The sequence below is a fragment of the Haplochromis burtoni genome, unplaced genomic scaffold, assembly GCF_018398535.1.
Source record: "Haplochromis burtoni strain Fernald_Lab_line unplaced genomic scaffold, NCSU_Asbu1 Contig_152, whole genome shotgun sequence".
NCBI classification, from domain to species: Eukaryota; Metazoa; Chordata; class Actinopteri; order Cichliformes; family Cichlidae; genus Haplochromis; species Haplochromis burtoni.
In genome coordinates, this window is record NW_024582513.1 from 1,163,157 (window position 1) to 1,188,449 (window position 25,293).

General features: G+C 39.9%; 1 protein-coding gene across 3 annotated transcripts in view; it reads right to left on the bottom strand.

Annotated features, from left to right (window-relative positions):
- The window catches only part of nlgn2b (neuroligin 2b), a 77,591-nt gene extending 57,150 nt beyond the window's left edge, over positions 1 to 20,441 (bottom strand). For 2 of the 3 annotated variants that reach the window (XM_005931914.3, XM_005931913.3), the window contains exon 1: positions 19,112 to 20,204. The gene's annotated coding sequence lies outside the window, so the exon portion shown is untranslated. Of the gene's footprint in view, positions 1 to 19,111; positions 20,205 to 20,357 lie in introns of those variants that run through there. The other variant, XM_042224821.1, reaches the window with a different exon arrangement.
- Positions 20,442 to 25,293: the final 4,852 nt, after the last annotated feature.

The following is a 25,293-nucleotide window of genomic DNA, read 5'->3' on the forward strand; positions in this document are numbered from 1 at the left end:
GAGATGATATCTTGACATCAACTGGCAGCGTAACTTTAGAAATGTGTTATAGTAGAACGCTGTTGCCTCTAGGGGCTGTTACTTTTTATTTATCCGCTTTTTTTTTAAGTGTGTTTGGGGGAGAATGTGCCAAATTGAGGCCAAGTAGTGAGCACAATCTGGTGACACACTAATTAGCGATGATCTAGGTGAAATGCTAGCTGTGTTAGCATGTGTATAAGTGTCTGTGGGCGATACACACAGTTTGAAGGAGCAGTCTGACAGCTGCTTTGCCTCAGGCTTAAAGCTTATTCAAGAACAGAATGGCGAACTAAGTTAAATAGAGAAGGCCGCTTAACCATGTTAAAAATGACTGTCCGATCTTGCTGACACATGGTGCCTGGAGATGAGAAAGACGATCGTTTTCAAGCTCAGAAAAAAAAATACAGTCGCAAGTTTGAAAACAGTGCAAAAGAAAATGTGTCTAGAGGGATCAAATTTACAATATGTTCAGAATGAAATTGAATTAACTATCCTGCATTCCTCTGGGCATGCACGTTCAACGCTACCCCCCCAAAAAAAAGAACAAAACAAAACAAAACAAAACAAAACTAATCTACAATCAGCTTTCGTCTTGATTCTACTGAAGCAAAGTAAGAAAACAACTTCAGAGTAGCAAAACAAGAAGCTCAAACTTTATCAAACTCTGAATGGGCCTGCAATTACTTTGACCAAATTAAGATGTGATCATTGAATGTTCATGTAATGTGTCTAGTTTATAGACCGACAAGCTACAACCCATTTTATTATTTCCCAAAGCATCTGACTCCCAATAAAAATGCTGCAAATGGTTGTCTCATGCTCTTGATGTGGGTGTGTTAAGAACATTTTACTGGCAACGTGCACGTCTGACTAATTCATCACCCTCTGTGACATCCACATCCAACTGACAGGCAAATCCCTTTCCTTTTATTTGGTGAATGTCTGGATGGAATGCGTAGCAAGTTGGTAAAACAAACTGCCATCAAAGCCTATACAAATCACTAATAATATAACAATTATAAAAATAACATTACATGAGAATAATATTCCAAACTCACTGTTTAATATTTTGAATACGTATTTATATTGTATCCAAATACATATTACATATTGTATCAATTGCACTTGATTTAATTTAATTCAATTTCCTTTGTATAGCACCAAATGACAACAACTGTCACCTTAAGGTGCTTTATATTGTAAGATAAAGACAATCTTATCTTACAATATAAAGCACAATGTTGGAGAGGAAAAACCCAGCAATCGGACAGCCACTTTGAGCAAGCACTTGGTCACAGTGGAAAGGAAAAACTCCCTTTTAACAGGAAGAAACCTCCAGAAGAACCACACCGAGGAAGGAGCAGGCTTCTCAGCATGACCAGTTGGGGGGGAGGCAGTGTGGGCAGGACAAGAGACAAACTATAAAAAATAAATGTTAAATTAAAATTATTGGTAATGATTAAATGTAGTAGTTCTACATAAACACACAGGAAAAGAAAACAGATGAGTGAAGAAAAATCCTCAGTGCATCATGTAAAGCCAGGAAGGATTCAGTGTTACCTGATTGAGCCCTAACTATAAGCTTTGCTAAAAAGAAACTAAATCTCAATCTGCTGTGCGATATGACCAAAATCTCATATCCCGATATAAGAAATCTATCGTCCCGATAACGATATAAATCACAAAAATGTAACATTTTCTGTAAATTCTGTGAATCTCGGGCAGCTCGACTTGCGGGAAGTGTTTCCAGCTGCGCGTCATGTAGCTGGAGTCGAGTGTTTTAACAGATGCATGAAACTATACATTTTTAGACATAAGTTGTAACGCGCCGTTTTCTTTGTGAGTATTTATTACACGGCGTGCTGCGGGGAAAAGCCTGTTCTAACGTTTGAGTCTAAGGTTTCTAACCCTAACCCCTAACCCATAGGTGTCAAACTCTGGCCTAATTACATTTGGCCCGCGAAGCCATACCAAATTACTATTAGAGCTGGCCTACTGGTATTATACAGCTAATATATATATTGTTTAGTATTAAGCTTTGCTTGTTCCATATTCAGTTTTTCAGCAAAACTTGTTTGAGTCCATAAGAAAAGATTCATTCTTATATCTGGAGGAAGATTTTTTTTTTTCAATAAATATTAATGTTAGCCCGCGACTTTGTTCCAGTTTTGAATTTTGGCCCACTGTGTATTTGAGTTTGACACCCCTGCTACTTTAGCACCTGGCGGCTCTTTTTTACTTCTCATCTGTAAATAATCTGCTCTTTCACGTGATTCAGTTTATTTTGAAAAGTCTCAACAGGATCTTGAGCTTTATTGTGAAAGGTTTATGTGGAACATAAACAAGCGGACACGCGATGCTGTTACCGTCGTTGTTGCTAACCACAACGCATAAAAACAGGCGCTTGTCCGTCCGTAGTGTGGTTATATTAAATATAAGAGAAAGAGAGAACTTTAAGAAATTAATATAGCCACTACAGTGACCATCAAAACGATGAAAAAATATTGCCGTAAACAGTTTATTTTGCGACACCACGAAACAAACGATAGCGTAAAATGAAACGATAGACGTTTTTATATCGTCATCCGATATATATCGTTATATTGAACAGCCCTACACTATCTTATGAAACATTTCTTTTGTTCCTATGTTTTTGTGTTTAATCTGTTTTCATATTCATATATTCAACATCCTTTGTCTAATATATTCATTATCCCTCCTGGACATGTCCAAACCATCTCAAGCTGCATTCAACCTGATACATCACAGCATGCCACTAACATCTCACTCTTGACCTTTCCACCTGTCGCCCTCTGATTCACAGACATGTAAGATTACATGGGAGTGTGGAGGTATGCACTGACATACCTCCAGACTTCCAGTTCTCTTCTATCTGCTCCTTACTTGGTGTTAGCATTTCAAACCCGATACAGATAACTAGGACACTTCAGTCCTCCATAGTGTTTTCAATCGCACAGGCAAAAAATTACAAAAATGAAGAGGATTTAAAAGAAACAGAAGATTAAACAACACCATCAATAGCAACGCTATTTTGAAGTTGTCTGCAACAAACAATAATACAAAACAAAAAAAGGTTACAGGTGGGTACAGTTGGCTGATAACGTTGGCTGCCTGCATTGATATTATTGTTTTTTATAAAGCCACTGCCTCAGTGGTAACTTAAAAGAGGGATAATGTGGCTATCGAGTAAATTGCTAACAGTTAAACAGCTAACGCTTACATGTGTACTCCGCAGTTATGATAAATGTTTAGTACTTGTTCAGTGTTACTGAAATCAAAGTTTTACTGGCCTCTTGTTATGAAGGTCGATTACTTGGCAGCTAGTGAGGGGAGGGGCTATGTGTCTTGTTGTTGGCATCAATGGTCCAATATAAATTGTTTGTTTCAATTATTATTTCAATTAGTATCTGAGTGTCTATTTTTGGACAGCCCTACCGTCAAATAACACTTTTGTTTCGTACAATTTTACACAATTTCTGCTTGAAAAAAGGCAAAGGAGGGCAAAGTAAGAGAAACATAAGACCTCACTTAGCTTGTTCAGTCTATGATATATCACTAGTCATTAGTAAGAAAGGCCAGGTGATCCCATTTTCAAAGCTTAGAAATACTCCTCAAATCTTGTCCCAACAATCAGCAGCTGTGCCCCTCTAAGCGGTTCCCTCTCATACTTGAGATGGGAATGTGAAAACAAAATAGCACTGCATTTTTAGGAAGCTCTTCCCACTGAAGATTTATTAAGAAATAGAAGTTAACTGAAATAGGAAGTTGAGTTGGCTGCTCATTGGATTGCTAGAAAGGCAAATCAAAACCCCTATTTGGCTCAAAGAAGACCTTTAGGGAGGTTTAGCTGGCTCTGGAGTGGTGGTGCACTGTTCTACTGTGCAGCAACACCTGCACAAGCATGACCTTTATGGAACATTCATCAGTAGAAAACCATTCCTGCAGGAGAAGGAAGGGTGCAAAATGTCACGAAAAGAACAGCTCACCAAATGTTCCACACAGGAATGGATCGATCATGCTTTGGGCTTGTGTTGCAGCCAGTGAAACAAGGAACATTTCACTAGTAGACGGAAGCACAGGCTCAGTTAAATACCAAGCAAGTCAGTGTCTGTCAAAAGGCTGAATACACAACAACTCAAAATCCTAACTCAAAGTCCACAACGGACTACCTAAAAAATACCAAATAAGTTGAAGGTTTTCCATGCCTATGACAACTGTGATTAGAAATATGCACAAAGTCTCGGGAATATTAGCGTAAGTAGGTATAAAAGGGTGAACTGCAAGTCTCTCTACTGACAAGCGTAGTGCTTGCCAAAAGGATGGTACTAAATACTAACTTTGCAGGCTTCCCAGTTGTTTTTTAAAATAAATAATATATATATATATATATCAATTACAAAACTAATCTGAATTAAAATATTAAAGGTCTTATAGTAATTAGCTGTTTTTATCTTAAAAACATTGTTCACTGGATTAAGAGCATCAACTTAAATAAAATAATAAAAAACAATCTGTTCTTTCTTAAAGGGATTCCAGATGATGTGATAGTTTTTCTGCCAACAAAACTGAGAAAGGGAAATAATAATAATAGCACAAGAAAAATATCCCAAGGAATAAAGATGGAAAGAACAAGATATGAAGCCAAAGTTAACACAAAGGGGAAGGCTTGGGAAATAATGTGAAAATGGTGGAAAGGTAAAATCAGCCATGGCCACAATACAGGCAGGTGCTGGTAGTAAGGGTAGAGTGGTTTGCTGGCTGTCATGTCAGAGCTCTTCCTCCTGGTCTTAAATCACACTGATAGTTTATGAAGACAGCATGTCGAACCATAGCTATGAAAGAATTATACTCTTAGCATAGGTTGAATAGTTTCCGTCTGGTCTGGTTTCCTCTATTGTATCTAACCAAGGATTTACACATCTAAAACAGTGATACAAACCCTGTTGCTGTACAAATCTACTGGGGACCTCAAATGTCCCTAAAGCCGAAGGCCAGCACTTTTACATCACAGTCATTGCTTCATTTCACTTTACACATGGCGGTCTACCTTCATAACACGTCACTCGTCAGTTTTCTGCCTGCGCTGTTCATATTTTCAAATGGCCATTCTGCCATGAAGTTTCCCTCGCAGCTCATTTCAAACCAATTCAATTTCAGTAGTGTCAAAGGAGAAGTAGCATGGTTGTTAACTGTGATTTTATAAGCCACGGACGAAAAGAGAGAAAAATCTCTTTCTAGGAGGCAACAATCTTGACTTATCTGAACCAGAACGGTATGTTATTGCACATTTTTAAAATGTTCTTATTTACTTTAGAGCATTGGTCAGTTTAATATGCAAGTAAACTTAAATTTTGCTTGTAAGGACTAAGCGTTAATATTCAAATTTACCAAGCAGCCACAGTTCTGTTTGACTCTTAGATACACTAGTTTGTAAAGTTTTAATGAGTTTTGAATATCATTTTAAAAAATTAATATCAAACTACAGTGAAGCCCATGTTGAAAAGAATGAAAGAAAATGTTTTTCACCGATCATAATTGTTTTCAGTCAATTAAACACAGCCCTGTATTAAGATGTTAAACATGTCACATCAACAGTGGTCTACTGTATGTGTGACAGCGGGATATGGGGATAACCTGGTAATAACACCAGCACTCCAGACACTAGTCATTTATGCTTTTGCTTAAACATGTTCTTTTTGTCAAGAGGGTTAGGAAGGATTTGACAAGAATTCCCTCATGGTGTGTTTGCAAGGCCGACAAAATGGAGCTGTAGTACTGAAAGCCCTCGTCTTTTTTGATTGAATGCTTTCAGGTAACCTTGCGAATAATGAGACCTCGCTCAAAGAAACAACAACAAGAAGTCAGGCCTGACATTTCTCGGTAATTCCTTGTCTATGTAAACTGTCCCCGGTCTAACTAAACATACCCCTGCTGGGTTAAATCACCTTAATGTGAACTGAGCGTATGCTTAATTGAACTATTACTGTGTTGTCCCAGTAACAAGCATGGCCTTGCCTTTTTACTATCATATAATCAAATCAGCTTATGTTTTAACATCAAAAAATGTGTTACAGTAAAGCTATAGGCAAGGTAAGGCAAGGCAAGTTTATTTGTATAGCACAATTCAACAACAAGGTGATTCAAAGTGCTTTACAGAGACATTAGAAACAAAAACAAATAAAAAGCATGATTTAAAATTGATTAAAACAAGCAAACAAACAAACTAATTAACAAACAAACAAACAGTATATAAAATCAAAACAGATAAAATCAGAACAGTAGATAAAATCAGTAGTTAAATGTAAGTTTTGAAATTTAAGCTTAAAAGTGTGGATTTGGTGCTTTATTCAAATGCAGCTGAGAACAGGTGAGTCTTCAACCTGGATTTAAATAAACTGAGTGTTTCAGCTGATCTGAGGCTTTCTGGGAGTTTGTTCCAGATATAAGGAGCATAAAAGCTGAATGCAGCTTCTCCGTGTCTGGTTCTGACTCTGGGAACTGATAAAAGACCGGATCCAGATGACCTGAGGGATCTGGAAGGTTCATACTGGGTCAGGAGGTCACTGATGTATTTTGGTCCTAAACCATTCAGAGCTTTATAGGCCAGCATCAGAACTTTAAAGTCTATCCTCTGACGGACAGGCAGCCAGTGTAAAGACCTCAGAGCTGGACTGATGTGGTCCACTTTTTTGGTCTTAGTGAGGACTCGAGCAGCAGAGTTCTGAATGAGCTGTAGTTGTCTGACTGATTTTTTAGGTAGACCTGTAAAGATGCTGTTACAGTAATCAAGCCTACTAAAGATGAATGCATGGACTAGTTTTTCCAGGTCCTGTTGAGACATCAGATCTTTTATCCTTGAAATATTCTTGAGGTGATAGTAAGCTGACTTTGTTATTGTCTTAATGTGTTTTTCTAAGTTTAGGTCTGCATCCATCACTACACCCAAATTTCTCGCCTGGTTTGTGGTTTTTAGATGTATAGATTGAAGTTCTCTGGTGACCTGTAATCGTTTTTCTTTGGCGCCAAAGACTATTACCTCAGTTTTGTTTTTGTTTAGCTGGAGAAAATTGGGAGATTGTGCGGTTCTTACTTGTGTAAAACCATGTCAGTTAAAAAAAAAAGCTATGCTACAGAGATCACATATGCTGACAATGCAGTGTGTATTTGGAGAGAACCAGAGGTGTATTGGAAGACATAACACGAAGTGCAACTGGAAAAGCAGGAAAATTGAGCTGTAATGCTAAGACGGGGTGATAAGTAGATGTAACGCTGTGCACAGAGGCTCCTGTTAAAGTGAGAATGAAAAGAAAAGACCACAACAGCAGCTAGACATAGTTTTATGAAGAAATGTTACCATGTCAAATTTAAACTTTGATTTAGCAAAATCTATTATTTTTTGTTTCAAATCTTTTTTTCCTTTCTTTTTTTTTTTTTTACATGATTTGCTTTGGTTTCCACACAATGCTTGTTTAGGTTCAGGCACCAAAAGTACTTGATTAGCTTTAGGGATTTTTTTGACATTGTAAAGTACAGGTTAAAAAGCGTTTTTCTCTAGTTTACAATAGCATTCCCACAAACATCATACAACCACTATGTCTTCTTCATAATCTTTCATAAATTATTGATTACAACAGATGAGCAGATAACGTCTGGGCTTATTTATAGGTAATAGTGGGAGCCTGCTTACTTGTAATATGTATGTTGGGCTAACATCTGATAACAGCATTGCAACTGGGCGGATAACTTCTTAATAAAGTAGTGGTAAAGAGTCCAGCATGAGAAAGATTTTACTTACACACAACACAATTTATAATACTATACAGGGAGTGCAGAATTATTAGGCAAATGAGTATTTTGTCCACATCATCCTCTTCATGCATGTTGTCTTACTCCAAGCTGTATAGGCTCGAAAGCCTACTACCAATTAAGCATATTAGGTGATGTGCATCTCTGTAATGAGAAGGGGTGTGGTCTAATGACATCAACACCCTATATCAGGTGTGCATAATTATTAGGCAACGTCCTTTCCTTTGGCAAAATGGGTCAAAAGAAGGACTTGACAGGCTCAGAAAAGTCAAAAATAGTGAGATATCTTGCAGAGGGATGCAGCAGTCTCAAAATTGCAAAGCTTCTGAAGCGTGATCATCGAACAATCAAGCGTTTCATTCAAAATAGTCAACAGGGTCGCAAGAAGCGTGTGGAAAAACCAAGGCGCAAAATAACTGCCCATGAACTGAGAAAAGTCAAGCGTGCAGCTGCCAAGATGCCACTTGCCACCAGTTTGGCCATATTTCAGAGCTGCAACATCACTGGAGTGCCCAAAAGCACAAGGTGTGCAATACTCAGAGACATGGCCAAGGTAAGAAAGGCTGAAAGACGACCACCACTGAACAAGACACACAAGCTGAAACGTCAAGACTGGGCCAAGAAATATCTCAAGACTGGTTTTTCTAAGGTTTTATGGACTGATGAAATGAGAGTGAGTCTTGATGGGCCAGATGGATGGGCCCGTGGCTGGATTGGTAAAGGGCAGAGAGCTCCAGTCCGACTCAGACGCCAGCAAGGTGGAGGTGGAGTACTGGTTTGGGCTGGTATCATCAAAGATGAGCTTGTGGGGCCTTTTCGGGTTGAGGATGGAGTCAAGCTCAACTCCCAGTCCTACTGCCAGTTTCTGGAAGACACCTTCTTCAAGCAGTGGTACAGGAAGAAGTCTGCATCCTTCAAGAAAAACATGATTTTCATGCAGGACAATGCTCCATCACACGCGTCCAAGTACTCCACAGCGTGGCTGGCAAGAAAGGGTATAAAAGAAGAAAAACTAATGACATGGCCTCCTTGTTCACCTGATCTGAACCCCATTGAGAACCTGTGGTCCATCATCAAATGTGAGATTTACAAGGAGGGAAAACAGTACACCTCTCTGAACAGTGTCTGGGAGGCTGTGGTTGCTGCTGCACGCAATGTTGATGGTGAACAGATCAAAACACTGACAGAATCCATGGATGGCAGGCTTTTGAGTGTCCTTGCAAAGAAAGGTGGCTATATTGGTCGCTGATTTGTTTTTGTTTTGTTTTTGAATGTCAGAAATGTATATTTGTGAATGTGGAGATGTTATATTGGTTTCACTGGTAAAAATAAATAATTGAAATGGGTATATATTTGTTTTTTGTTAAGTTGCCTAATAATTATGCACAGTAATAGTCAGTGTTGGGGAGTAACGGAATACATGTACCGCCGTTACGTATTTAAAATACAAAATATGAGTAACTGTATTCCGTTACAGTTACCGTTTAAAAAGGTGGTATTCAGAATACAGTTACTTTGTTGAAATAAATGGATTACACTGCGGTACTTTCCTGTTTCATATTTGTCGCGGGTCAGGACTGTTTGGGTTTTGTTTGACAGCTACCTTCTGTTGTTCCAGGCGGCAGCGTTACGGTTGCCATGGTTACAGGGTGACGCTCTGTAACCGTGAAAAGGGGAGTGGAAAGGTACGAGTTGTCATCGAGGAAAAACGGGAGCTGGAAGCATGTAAATATAATAATAACCACTGCAGCCAAGAAGAGTGCCTGACGAGCCCAGTTGTAAGTAAGCTATTAAGACTCGACTGTACACTGTGTTCGTGTTTTCCTCCGAAAACAATAAGTTCCGTTGGAGCAGCCTTTCAACGCCTCTCTCTGTCTCTCGCAAGAAAAGTTGACCCACACAACAAAGTAAAGCTATTTTTCGGCTACGAGCCGACAGGGACCCCGCCGTATTAGTCAGAGGTCCCTTTACTACAGTTCGGAGTCGCGGACCTTCAGTAATAGTAATAAATCACACAGCAATAGTACATTCACGTTGTTGTAAAAAGCATGATAATATATTAAGTAATCCAAAGTATTCAGAATACGTTACTGTCATTGAGTAACGTAACGGAATACGTTACAGAATACATTTTGGGGCATGTATTCTGTATTCTGTAATGGAATACATTTTAAAAGTAACCTTCCCAACACTGGTAATAGTCACCTGCTGTTGGAAGAAAACTCTGCAAAAAACCCAGGCAATAATTATGCACAGTAATAGTCACCTGCACACACAGATATCCCCCTAAAATAGCTAAAACTAAAAACAAACTAAAAACTACTTCCAAAAACATTCAGCTTTGATATTAATGAGTTTTTTGGGTTCATTGAGAACATGGTTGTTGTTCAATAATAAAATTATTCCTCAAAAATACAACTTGCCTAATAATTCTGCACTCCCTGTAGGTGCAAAAACATATATTTTGAAATGAATAATACACGGTAATTTTGTAACCAATTCAAATCCAAAACCATGAGCATCAATAAACCTTTTGATTCAATACTGAATAAGTCTTTACACCAGCAAAGGTGCTTGTTTAGTTGCTCAGATGCTTTGAAACATTTGATACAATTACACCAGCGTGTTACTGTCTCTCTGTTTGGAATTCAATGACTGTCTTGTGTTTTTAAGTACATGGCATTCATTCTGTTCGCATGTTCTTGTTTGTTTTGTTGGAGTCTTTCAGCGCTGCTGAAACCCATCTCCCTAACTGCTGTGGTAATGCACTGTAGTCCAGTTGTGTTCTGCACATCCAAACAAATGAATAATTAAAATGTTTTTTAAAACAAGGCTGGATTGGATAACCTGCGTAGCGTTTTCTCCTCTTTGGCAACGCGGCAGCCTTTTTCCTCTGAAAATTAAACCAGGCGAGCTCTATAAGTGTGAATGCAGCTACTCCTGCAATATCAGCAAGGGATCCCAAGAATAACAAATTGAGTCTTTCGGGTTGTTTTTTTCTTACCCTTTATTACACCGAAAAGGGAAAATGGCATTGAAAACCATAAATATCACCTCCCGCAGTAATACGTAGCATTTTCATACTCTTCAGAAAAGTCTGAAAAGTTAATACATTTGCCTCAAAGGAATTAAAAATACACTCATCTAATTGGATGAGTTGGCATGGAAACTGATATTAGGTGGACTGTGTATCTGCTAAATAAGGTTCTTGTATATTCTGATTGTTTGACTGATATAGGACTTTTAGGACGAACAACAGTACCGATATTTCCTGATAATTCCTTTTTCAGACACACAAAACATAAACACAACAAATCTGTGTTACATGTAGTTATTTAATTACTCATTTACACTAGGCTCTGCCCAACTGCTGTGTTTGTAGGAAACACTTGTTGCGAACAGTGAATTTGCATAGTGCCCTCTGGTGGACAAGCTATGCAATATTGACACTCATAACGTAGTTGAAAGATCTTTACTTTTTTAACCTTCATTTATCCACCCTTAGACTTAAATAAAAACTGAAATAACAATCATAGCTATGAAAGCTGTCTCTGCTTTTAACCAAGTGCTTTCACTGTATAAGGCTTAATGTAACTTAAGTAACTGAAAGGGAAAATGCTTTGCATTAAAAGAGCAAGCAAACGACTCACATTGTTATAGTAAGGATCCAAACAAAAATCTGCTTTTTATGATCAGGCACAATCACGATCTGCTTCCATACTGCACATGGCACAAGTAGGTTTTTTCACACAACAGCAGGAGGTCACCTTGCTGAGGAGTTGAAAATGTACACCGGTCCTTAGCAGCTCCTCCTCAAACAACTAAATATAGAGCCAATGCTTCTGAGCCAAAATTAAAAACAATCTGAAGGGAAAGATCTCCCATTAATTACCATTATCTTGTTTAGCGGAGGGGTTTTTGGTGAAAGACTGCTGTCAAAGCTAAATTCATTAGTAAATATATTACTCCTGTGGCTTTGCTGCAATAAAAGTCACAGTGGGTTTTGCAAATTGCCTGCAAATCTTTTGCTGCCCTCAAAATAGCACCGTAACAATGACCAGACACTGAAAGATAAATCCAGATTGTGCAATCTGGACTTCAACATATTGAGGAATCATTATCAGTAATGCACAAGACCAATCGGTGACGGCTGCAAGAAATATGCTTTTCTTTTGATCTTCAGGAAGCCATTATCATATGTTTTACATCTATATTTCATGAAAACTTGCTGCCAGGGGAATCTGTAATACTGTCTGAGATGCAACACTGTAGAACAAGTGTTATTACACTCTGGCATAAATCGATGGATACCCAGAGCGCATCAATATTATAATAACTTGTCTACAGCCATTTTAAACTCATCCATTAAAGAGCAGCTATTATTTGGTAATGTAGATGTGCATCATATTGGAAATGTGACAGATTTTAAAATAGATTTACAATAGAAAATGAAAAAAAAAAAGCAAAAAAACATCACACGATATATGCGTGAGAGAGCAGGTGCATTATATCTGATCATCAGTGAGCGCGATAATGGGCAGGACAATCGTCTATAAGTCGTGCAGCCGGTCCCACGGAGTTCAGCAGCATGGAAAGCGGGCCTGCTTCATCGTCTTACAATGGGGCATCATTCATAGTAAATACGCTCTGTGCTATTTAAGGTGACACGACGCAAAACAGCTACAGAAAGTTAAACACTGACTGTCACGTTCACTGGAAGGTGTACTCTTAACAGATGGGATGGCTGCAGTCATGATCTTCTGGGTTAGCTTACATAAAGCACTGAGACTTGCTGTATGTGATGTATTCTGCTGGAATGATTTGTATGCCCAAAAGTGTTGAGAGGTTTCCTGTACTCCAAAGGTACTGCTGTGAGGTCAGCTGAATAAAAGATGGGGGTAGGGGCAATCTGGGTTTCAATGCTGGTACTGACTTTAAAAATTAAAATAAAAATGAGGAGAATACGAGTAGTTAACTGGATGAAGACTGTTGTTTACTAAATTTGATCTGCTCTTGAGATTTTTCAGTTCTCTCCTTTCACAGTTTGCACACCAGAGACTCCGCCATGCCACTTGGCTTCACCATCATTAGCAGAATAACACACACAGTTCACGTGGACTGCTGTTTCTAATAAACTGCCCTGAATCCTTTGATGTAAGTGTTTGACTGAACTACCTGACATACTGTAAGGGTGCATCTGAACTCCCTATGCTACCACAGTGGTCCTCGATGTTCAATCATTTCAAGTGTCCTGAGCCATGTCTTGTTATTCTGTACTTTTGCTGAATTTATTTTCAGTTGTTGAGGAAGTCCTAAGATTAGTAATGCAAGCAGAATATTCCGTTCAACTGAAAATGATCGTCAAGGTCAGCCTTTGTTCTTCTGGTAAAACAATGGTCACAATGCAAGCGCCATAGAGGGTGGCTTGTAGAAAGCAGTAGCACGCTCTGGAGATACAGATGATCAGGTGAAAATATGGATGGTGTAATATGATGCAGATTTAGGTGTTTACATGAAGCTGAATTACCCATATATCACTATGTACCGTAGAATTCCTAGCATGTGTAGCACGTCAGCAGAGCAGCTTCTCCTACAGGTGACACGTTGAGGAACTGTATTTAGGAAACACTGAAATTTCATGTATAGCCACTGTAGATCCCTGGTGGTCTAGTGGTTGGGGTTCGGCGCTCTCACTGCCACGGCCCGGGTTTGATTCCTGGTAAGGGAACACCTTTTACTGAATTTGCCGGGGGGAACCCACCCGAGGGATTAATAAAGTTTCATCTGATCTAATCGAATCTAGATATTCAGTAAAAATACACACAAAGTTACGGAGCCCCGCAGGGGACATGGGAGAAAAAAAAAATTAAGACGGACTTTTGGGAGATCTCGCAAAACAAACTCGGGATCTCGCAAAAGTTTTAGCCGCATTCTTCGGAGGCCGCCAGCTCGAAGCCGACCGGGAGGTCGAGGCACGATGTGCCGGGAAAGCGGTGTTCCTCCCGGCTGTAGTAGGTCTCGACCTCCCGTTAGCTTCGAGCTAGTGGGTGTCAGATCTCCAAAAACGTCGGAGCACTTTTGCAAATATGTGATGTCTTGTAAACCGAGCAGGTATCTGACGTTTACACAACTACATTCACGCCTCAAAATATCTTAAAAGTGTATTTTGTGACCCAGAAAGAGTAATATTACAACTAAGTAGCTGCTGCCATTGTTGGAATTCAACTTTCACGAGAAAGTTGAATTCTTTTGCGAGATCCCGAGTTTGTTTTGCGAGATCTCGCAAAAGTCCGTCTTAATTTTTTTTTTTTCTCCCTAATTTTTTTTTTTTCTCCCTAATTTTTTTTTTCTCCCATGTCCCCTGCGGGGCTCCGTACAAAGTAACTCAAAGTGTAACAGAGTACATAAATAGAATTTTGGCTGTATTTTGCACATCTAACATGGGCTTTTACACCAAGTTGAGCAAGATACAGCATCTAGTGACTTAATGTATAATAAATAAAACGCAACAAATCATCCTTGTGGGATGACAATTTTTACACAGGGCAGCAAGTTTAATGTTCAGTTATTTAAATGTTGTGTACAGTGCATGTTTTAGGTGAGAGACCAAGATTCAAAAGAAGACAAAATTTGAAAAAGTTCCAATTTTCACATTAAAGCTTGCCACTTAAAGTGATGCTTCAAAGCTTGCTCTTTTTATCAAATCCACACCCAGGGGTTCATATTTTTCAGCAATGAATGCAGAACGTCTGCAGCTTTTGTCCGAATTTTGAAAAACATTTTTAAACATCACTAGTATTCGGTATGCCGTTCAGCGCTGGTCAGAGTTTGATGATTGCTGTTCTGTATTTTTAAATGAGAGCGTATTACATTACCTAGCATCTTTCTATTGGCCACGTTCTCACATTGTGCTTGGCTTTAAATATTGATTTGGTGATAGAGACAAAAAGGACAGTGGACACACAATGACTTCTTAATCACCGCATCAGTTTTCACTGACTTCCCAAATTATGACTTCACCTTTATTTGTTGGGCTCCTGTAAAGCAGTGATTGAACTGCCAAGCACCAGCTGACATGAATCACACACTCTTGTGTACTTTACACCGAGCAACAGTTCAATCCTGCAGCAGTGGCAGAAAGCAAGTGGTTATCTACAGTTCCTGCAGTTCTGCTGTATTTCACACTTGTCGTCAGTGTCCTTCAGCCGATGAGACTACCGTTCGCCAGTGTCATAAAGCAGATATCAAATCCCCATCTAAAAATGTAGATGCTGACATTTAAATAACAGCAAAATGGGCTGCCGCCCTAATAAAAAGTATCATGTCAAATGCGTCTCATTCATGTCAACACAGCCCACAGCTCCATAATAACCATGACAGGAATATTTATTATAATATTTTTTTAAGAATACATGTCATATTTCAATGCCAGCTGGAGTTTGTACACCACTGCAAAAACAAATAAATAAAATAAAATTAATCAAATATTACAGCTGCTTAATGGATCACCTGCGATGAATTTAAAAGGTGGATCTTTGTGTTTCAGGAAAGGTCACGTGTCCCTTTTTACTGGGCTTTTGCCTGTGTCATTAATAAAAAGACGCATTAACTTAGTGCATATTTTAATGGGTTTTGCCGTGATATTCTTCTCGGAGCGCGCGAGACAGGATGGCCCTTATCCTGGCTTATCTTATGGATCACTCTTATGTGATGTTGTTTCAAAGGAGGTTGCACAAGATGGTTACCATGGCATTTGCACAGGCGTTTTCTCCAGCTTTACTTTGCTCACAGATAATGGGTCAGGTCAAGCTATTCTACAGCTTCTCCTCTCTGTGGTCGTGATATGACTGAGAGCTGGGTCATTTTAACCTCCCTTTCCTCTGACTCGACATCTTCGGGCAGAAATTAAAATCTCAGAGCCTCCATTACAGCAGCTACAGGTTTAAACCCAGCATACAGTAAATGTTTTATATCAAGAAGGGTTAAAGACACTTGGCTAAGGTACGGGATACGATGAGCGGATAGCAACAGCTCCCACAATTCAAATATAAACGAGCGGCAGATGGGTTTTAGTGCTGTTTTGTCCGGATTTTTATTGTTCAATTTTTTGAAAAACCCACCATTAGAGTGTTAAAGACTCCAAATTTAAGAAGTGATGTCCTATGTGCAGCTTTATGGACAGCTAGTCAGTGGTATTAAGTGTACTGCAGCAGTGACTATGGGTTACATCTAATCCCAAAGTTCAGAACAACAAAAATAACAGACTTGTGAAGAATGTTCTTGATAAATCTCTAAGGGCTCAGGTCAGTCCCACACAGTACAATTGTAAACGGCATGAGGGCTCTTTTGTGGAATTTTTGGACTCTTGATAAACACTTTCTCTAAGTGCACAACCCTGAAGACTCTCGTTGTGGAACTCACTCACAACTGGAAAAAAAAAGGACTGAGAGTCAAACCCAAGAAGTATCCATGGAAATATGAACATTAAAATAAGAGCATGTTAACTCTGCACAAATAAAACCAGTTTAAGTGCACTGGGTGTGCGTTACCCTAATGAAGGCTATTTTGTGTTGGGTATTTCTAAGAGAAACAAACTCTAGTGTTCACACTAGTGATCAAACCTTCTCTGGATTAAAACACGATGCTGACTTTGCCATAACCTGAAAACATACTGTTTGTTTTGGAAGTGTAAATCTCTTCCACCTCTTCTTCAAGGTCAGCTTGGAGCACTTTGAGCTGGATTATATGAGAACATAGAAAAACATTAGGAAATATAATATTTTTGCACAATTCAAAGTATCTTATTTCAAAGTATCCCCTTATTAAGGCTTTTCCCCCAGTGTGTAATGTCTTTAGTTCTCTAGTTTATGTTTTTTTTTCTATTGTTAATCTAAAAGGACAATTTTGACACCAAAAATAATCTAAAGTGGCTCTAAAGTGAGAATTATAGCGTTGAGCATTCCAAGCAAATAATACAAAAGTAAACCCAGAAGGTATTTGAAGAAAATTGTCTCATCCAAGGCTTAGTCCCTGGTAGTTTTCCTTTTTTGTGTGTTTTCTCTTTCATCAAAGACAATCAAATGACAGTGATCACAAACTCCTGTCTCTCACAGTGCAATAACGCATGGAGTAACATGTAGGTTCAAACTGAAAAAAAAAAAAGAAATATAAATGCAGTTGGCTTTTGGTCTTGTGCAGCCAGATGAAAGCAATCTTGTGTGTGTGTGTGTGTGCCAACCTCAAACATGAAGTAACAAATGACACTTCATTTTACCATCGCTTATTACCTCAATCTTACAGTTATGAATCCATAAACCATAGAACAGCTTGCAAGGTCAGGATGCTAACGTGCATGAGCCTGTTCACCAGCTGCCATGTTCTACATGCTACCTGTTATTTCAAGACATGCAGTGACATCACTTAGCAGCAGTCACACAGGAAAGCACTGATGAGGAAATTCAGCTAAAAAAAAAAAAAGACAATATCCGGAAAGTAATAGAGGTATGAAAAATAATAATTAAAATCATATTGCTTTAAAATTCTGGGCTATGATGATGGAAACAAGCACTGATATGCGACAAGGCTGCATCATCCAAACAAACAAATACACCTATACAAACAACCCAACAGCTGTGCTGCTGCAAGAAAGCTCTGACTTTACGAGAGGAGAGAGAATATTAAAGTGAACACTTCTGAGCACTTCACCTTCCTCACCCAAACATACTTCATTAAACATTAAGACTTAACACGTTTTGTTCCAGATTGTAAGTCCCCCACCTTGTGTTCTCATTCAATCCATTAAGCGGCCGTTCTTTCCTTTTCGTCCCTTTTATCTTCACTTCTAGGCCATTTTCTCTCTAGAAACCGACTGACACCGAGCTTGCCACAGTATTAACTTTATTGGCCCTTAACTGTAGTTTATTGGACGTAGTGCTCTGGGAATGGTGGCAATCTCTGTATGTTCTTGAAGATTAAAAAAAAATGAAAAAAATCAGATGAAGCACACGTATTACCTGCGGTGTATATGAAGAAGAATGGTCATGCTACAATTCTGCCATACTGTAGCGTGCTATTTTTTTTATTTTTTATTTTGTCTGATATGTAGTGAAACAAATTCCCACTAAAAGATGAAGCCCAGGCAAGGCTTCCCAGTCTTCAGCTCCATTCTGCTGTATTTGAGTAAGCCTCCTAAAATGCCAGCGCCGAGGCTGACGTTACGCCGGCCTAAGAAAAGCAATCACAGCTATTTGAACAGCACGCCAACAAGAGTAATACGAAATTCTTCAAAAGTCTACAAAACCACTTTATTGGTTTTCTGATGGATTTTAAATGTCACTTCTCCGTAGCTACAGGCCCCATATCTGTGTGTGTGTGTGTGTGAGAGAGAGAGAGAGAGGAAAAAACAACACACATTCACTCCTTTAAAAATGAAAATATACCATTTCTCATGACCTGTCAGAACAGAGGTCCTGTTGTCTTCCATTAACTGAGCACTGCCCAACCACCGCTGAATATTAATGGAGCCTTCCCTGCATCATCAGCATGTGCATTTAATTCACAATCCTATCTGCATCTTCTAGGGCACTGGCTTTTTTGACTGCATGTGTGTGTGTGTGTGTGTTGTGTGTGTGTGTGTGTGTGTGTGTGTGTGTGTGTGTGTGTGTGTGTGTGTGTGTGTGTGTGTGTCAGAGCTGTTGTGAATTTGTTGATTAGAGGAGACGTCTTCTGAGTTCAAGGCCTGTCACACACTGTGCTTGAGATGAGTTACGTTGCAGCACAGAGGCATAATTAAGCTGTCATCAATAAGTGTAATGAAAAAAAAAGGGGTCATCAGAAAATAATCAATATCTCCACAATCGAGCGGGATCGGCAGCCCCGGCTGAGAATAGCAAGCCGGTCTGATTGACGGTCCCCGTGCATGATGAGCTGATCTCCAATTAAATCGCAGCCGTATCTCCCCGCTAGCCGCGCGGTTAAAACCACTTGGATACGCAAAGTGGACCGATCGCGTTAAGATGCCACAGCTTATCAACAGGCAAGGCCAATAGAAGGCTCCCACTGAAAGGAAGAAAATGTGTGCTATAGCAACAAAGTGGCTCGAGGATTTTACATGGGAATCTCATTCCTCAGTATTGACAGTGCGTCAGGACGGGCAACGTGCGCAATGTGCGAAGTCACCAAACATATTGCGCACACATGAAGCCCGCGGTAGACAGCAAATCTCCAGTCACGTTTGGGTGCTGGTGGTGAACATATGGCTTACCTAAAAGACGCGATGCAAGCACCGGAATTAAGATGAAGAAGAGGATGATGATGGTGATGATGGCCCGTCCATCTAAGCACGATTCTTCTTTTCTATCCTCCGTCGGCGTGTCGATGATCTCCTAACTAGGCCATTTCTCCCCGGCTCGCAATTATTTCTCAGGAGAGCAACGCAGTCGCAGGCTTCCGCACATCAGCACACCTTCTCGGTGTCCGTCTTTCTCCGGCTTTTCCAAAAAAAGCACACCTCATACTGGCCCCCTCCTCCTCCTCCTCCTCTCATCCCTCTCTGACAACACCCCTGCTATGTTTCCTTCTCCACGGAATATTTGACTTTTTCTTTTCTTCTTTTTTTTAATCAGGCGGAGACGCAGCAGCGAGTGCGACCCAAACACGGGAAGGAGAGAGGGAGAACGAGAGAGGGGGGAAAATGAACTCACAGGAAAATAAATGCGTAACGCTATAGCGTCAGGACTCGCGCGTCGCTTCAAAAGTCAACGCAGCGATTTGTCCTCTTTCTCTCCCCCCATTTGCCCGCGCTGATAATAATCCGCGGTGTGCGCCCCCGCTGTGCCGAACGGCCCCCTTTAAAGAAAAAAAAAAGATTACAGGTTGACTGACTTAAAACACGAAACAGCGCTTCAGCGAAGACACCCCACCGAAATCAGGTGTCCAATCTCTTCTTCGCGCGCTTGCGTGGTGCTCTCTCTTTCCCTCTCTCTCTCTTCACTTGGTCTCTGATGCTAAGGAGAGAAAGCTCGGAATGAGAAAACAGAGCCCGCACCTTCCGATCAGCCCCGGTGCTTTTGGAACAACACCTGAAAGGCTGTGAATATCAGGATGATGCAGTGGTATTTATTTTTGAAGCCCGCACTGAAGGAGATCCCACTGCTTTTCAATCTCCCTCTCTCGCTCTCTCTCTGAGCGCAGTCTCATTGACTCTCGCGCAATATTTCAGTCTCACTGCTAGTTGTCATGACGAGGAGGCGAGACGCATAATTCGGCAGAAAAGGGCGCTCGATCTGCTGAAATACTCGCGTGGAAAAGCAAAACGCGTTTGCTTCCAGCGTTTATAGGTGATGATCTGTGCCAGGCTGACGCAGATTTTTGTTTTCTTCTTTTTAATTTTTTTAAATTTATTTTTGGTACTTTTTTGGTGGGTGAAATATGAAACACCGTAATATACGAATGCGCGGGTTACATATAGAGCAATAATAATACAAATAACAGCAACAATAAATACTTACCTATAATTTCTGCTTCCTGGTTGAGTATATTATTTAAGGAAAATGAGCATGGATGCAGAGCTCAGCTGGTACACAGTAAAGACTACCTGCATTGATATGACCACTAGGTGGCAGCACAAGCACAACATGCCAGCCAAAAGTGACCAGTTAGTGTCCCTAATAGCGTATTCAAATTAAATCGTTGGGGTTCGCCTCTATGCTGTGAATTGAACTGAGCTGAATCAGTTGTGTTGGCAATCAATTGTTTGATGAATCTTGCCACGATACTAACTTTCTATTAAGTTCTGTTTTGTTCTTCGCTCACCCTCGAGGGAAATATGTGGCCCTTCAGCTGCTAGATGCTTTCTCTGTTTGTCATTTGGTCCTCGACAGGTAGCATGAAGCAGGGGGCTTTAAAGCTGTTTTTGATCAAAGTAATTGCGGCTGCATCTGGAAGCGATGCCGATAGGAGCATTGAGGAGGGTAAATGGACTGCACTTACATATAGCACCTCTTTACCCTAGCTCTTTACAAAGAGCTTCAGCATTTTTGTCTCTCATTTTAACCACGTAGACACCAAGACGACAGGAGGAAACTTGCTGAAATTTTGCCCAAGGACACAGTGGGCCCTAAAAGTAAAACAATGAAGACGGGTCCCAAAAAGAAAAGAGGTCAAGCAAGTCAAGTGATGATTGTTGGTCGATTCATGACTCATTAGTGAGTCTTCCCATACAATCTGTGAGGTGTATCATTGCACAGTGTCATGCAATTAATATATCCTTAGTGTTTATTTTCTTTATTATATTGTTTTATGTACTTTATTAATGAAGGTTTGTAAAGCAAAGCCACTTTTGACTCATAAACTAAGTTCAGACAGGTTGCCCTGGTAACAGACCTCAGAAAGGGGAAGTTATTGCAAGCTGCACAGGAAGTTTTAGTGCACAGGCATATTAATAAATCAGACAAATAAATCAGACACAGAAAAGAGGAACTGAGTAGAAGGAGTTTGTAATGAAACTGTGTGTGTCACGTGTGTGACATCTGAAGTACCGAAATAACACTACGTAAGACACATGTTGAGCTAAAAATGTTAGAGTTTCTGCAACTGGCTTTTGGGGCTGTGCAGGGCTCTCTCTTCCGGAAGATGATTGAATAAAAAGAAATATAAATGTTTTGACCACTATGAGTCGGGTTTTCTCTGTTCTATCATGGGGACAAAAGAATCGGGGTTAATAACAGCAAATTTTGGGTGTTACCAAGCTGTGGTCAGAAGAAGCAGTGTGTGAAGATGACACTCAGTATGCTCGCTTTGAATCCACAGTTCAACGTTACAACCCTCATGATGGAATCTTTCTAGTCACAGGAAAAAATGAACCAAGACGTTCTGTAATTTACCCAAATAAGCTTGAGTTCTGAGTTTAGACTTTCAGACAGAGGTTGATGCGTCTTTACAGTCAGTGAGTCAGGTGAGGAATTCAGTCATTCGATATAGTTTGGAGCCCGGGATGACTTGTGCAAGGTCTTCGGGGTGACTGGACGTACAATCAGAACACACTAGAGGGATGAAGTATCCCATTTTGCCTTCAGAAGGCAGCTTGATGTCTCATGGAAAGAAAGATGCGGCTGGAAGTATGTCTGAGCCACTTACTAAATGCAGATAGGTGGCAGGAAATGGATAGATGGATGGACAGATAGATAAATGCACACTAGATTAGCCTTCAATTATGACAGCCATTAGTGCAGAGGAACTGCACCGTGATCCTGTAACTCACTTAAGCAAATGTTAGATGATCTTAGCAATATGTCTTTGCTATGTACAAAAATGATGACTGCTCAGTGCAGCGAAATGCAAAGAGCACTGGACTCTTTGAGTAGTTTAATTGTGAAGTGAAGAGGTCTAGCTAGTTTTACCTGATTTAGGATGCAAAACTGTGACTTCATTACTGTTAGTTTAAACTGACCCTGCGTTTTCAAAATCCCATTTTCTGCTTTCATTTCTTAAATGTGTGTACAGTGTTTAATCATCCATTTCCACCCCCTGTGAAACAATACTGTCACTTAGAAGTGTTCTGAAGTATTCTGACACATGAAATAAAGGGGGCTGATATCAAAAGGGCACGATTTCCAAGGTCAAGATTTTGGTATGTTAAATGTGTCTTATAAAGACATAGAATGCACCAAGGAAGAGTAATCACAGACCGTTAGCAACGTCTTGTTGTCAATCTGGACAGAGAACCTAGAAAAGGGAGCTGATAAGCATTATTTCTTCTGGGCCGGTGCAGAGGGAAATCTTTTTTTTTTTCACCATTCCTTGCGCAGAGGGCAGATCTCAGGTGTCTTGTTAAAACGAGAGGGGAGATACGGTAGGTACAAAGGTCCCCGAGGCTCTGGCCTCTCCTCATAGGTCAGGGAGGAGATTAAAGGGAGTCAACAGCTGCAAGAGTATCATCTGCTTACCAAATATTATTAACCGCAACAACAAAGCAGTATGTGACCAGACTGGGAGCTAGAGCCTTTGCTGTCAGAAACTGTGAGTGGGAGAGAGTTTTTTTTTCCTGGATTGCATCACAAGCGAGATTTTCAAGGGAGAATAGTGAAACTCTGCACTGCTGAATTAAACTGTCAACTGGCTTGGATTGCATTCAGCTAGGGTACAAGCCTATTGTAAATCAAGGCTGTGCATGCTGATCTCCCATCCATGGGTTGCAAAAGGTGGTATATGACTGGAAGAATTTGTAAATTGCCCTGATGTTGATTCAAAAAGGTACAAGAAAAGATAACTTTGTATCCAGCGGTCAGGACTGCTGCAAAGTACACGTTCTCTCTAAAATCCCATTTATAACCTGTAATCCTGCATTAAAACGCTGTCGTGCTCATTAAATAGACTCTGAGCTTCCCATGCTAACTGACTGAGCAGCATCAAACAAGCACACAAGAGAATTAGACAAGCCACGGGATCCAGTTTATGAGGAGACAGCGCATTTCCTGTATTCAGATGTTGTAGAACAACTCCCTCTGCTGGATAGATGCTGTTATTGCATTTCAAGACAGTCAAAGGTCTATTTGAAGTGCTTAAAGTACTTCGAGGGTACACAATTCAACTCGGCACCCCCGTTTTGTACTTTAAAAAAAACTACTAATGATCTTAAGTAAGTACATACACTCATAAAAGACTTGAAAAGCGCCAGTGTAGTAGGACGGCACTCCATCATCATTGGAAACATTTTGTGAATACTTACATTTCAAAATGAGTTAAACAGTCTTAATCTAATTCACTTATTACAAAACCCCTCCATTCAATTAGTTTTTACAGTGTCTGCAGAGAGTAATCAGTAAAGGAAAGCAAGCCGTGTCCTTTGGCTAGCAAGATATGCTTTATAAAACTCTGGATGCGCTGTGAAAAGAAGAAGGTCATAAAACTGCATTGTTAAAATGTAGAGCCCACTCTCATTAAGTTAACGGCTGTACTGCTGCTATAAATGCACTGCTGTGGAGCTGAGGTCCTTATCCTGCTAGCTGTTTAAGAAACAGGGAGGAACATGTGATCAGCGACTGTGGTTGGAGTCAGAGCAGTCAGACAGAAACTCTGGAGCTTCAGGTTATAAATGGGAGTGAAAAATACTCATGACAGAGAGAAGGCTGAAGGATGGTGACTATAGTTTTACCATTTCCATGTCCATTTAGCATGTCATCAAGGATCTAAACACAGTATGTGTTAAATATCCAGGATGGATGTCTTCTCTTTTACCAATCCATTATTCAGTGTGAAATATCCAGATGACCCTGTCATATCATAAAGGTAATCATGAATCATGTATAGTACTGTGAAGGTAATTGGGCTAATATTAAAATGATGATAATGTAAAAATAATCTTACTATGATGATCGGAGCATATGTATGTATATGATCTGTGTGTGCCTTATCTCCTCCTTAATGGTTGAGACAATCTGAAAAAAAACTTTGCATGAATATGCATGAGCAAAATTCAATTCCATTTTAATTCTATAACACCACATCACAACATCAGTTGCCTCAAGGCGCTTAGCATGCATTTTCAGAATATGAGTGCACTTGCTGCCAAAAGCAATGGTCAGATCTGTTTATTCGTTGAAAACTTGGAAAAATCGAGCTTGGTTGATTTAAAAAAATAAACGCTTCTGACTCATCAAATTATGAGAATGGTGTGAACAGCTTTGTTAAGAATAAGTGAATCCACAAAAGATTTTCGACGCATTAAACAGTACCACGCATTTTACACATCTAGTACTCTGAAGGTTAGTTTTCTGCTGTACCTCAGTATTTTTACTTTCTGTTGTTTTTTCCTTCTGTGAGAACGTCAACCCCATCCTACCTATCGTCACCTGTACCAATTACTTTCCTGTTGTTTAATGAGACAACTATCTGTTTGTATCACTTCTTGTGCCATCCTGTTCTTGGATTTAGTCCCTGGTTTCCAGACCTCACCCTTTTTTCTCTTGGGTTTCTATTCCTTTACTTTTTAGACTTTGTTGTTATTGGATTTTTTTGTTCACATCAGCCATCAAACCTCACTTTTTGCTGAAATATTCTGCCTCCTGCATCTAGGTCCTCACCTCTACAAGCCCTTAAAACAAGCCCTGCAGCAGTCTGAGGCTTACAAAAAGTCTTGAGAACAAAAGTACAGGGCAAAGATTGAGGCTGGATGATGGGAATTAATAAACAAACTGCGTACAAACCAGTACTGCAGAGTGACATTGCACAGGGAACACTGGCAAGAAGCAAAGTGTAGGAAACACGTGGACAAGAAGAAGACAGATGGATGACCAATATTAAGAACCGAGGACTTTAAATCTAAAGTGAGACAGATGTTACAGAGACCAATGACAGCAGCGCAGCTAAATACAGGAAGTAAGACCAAACAAAAACCCCAAAACATAAAATGACTAAAAACAGACATGCGCATGGAAACATGGAAGG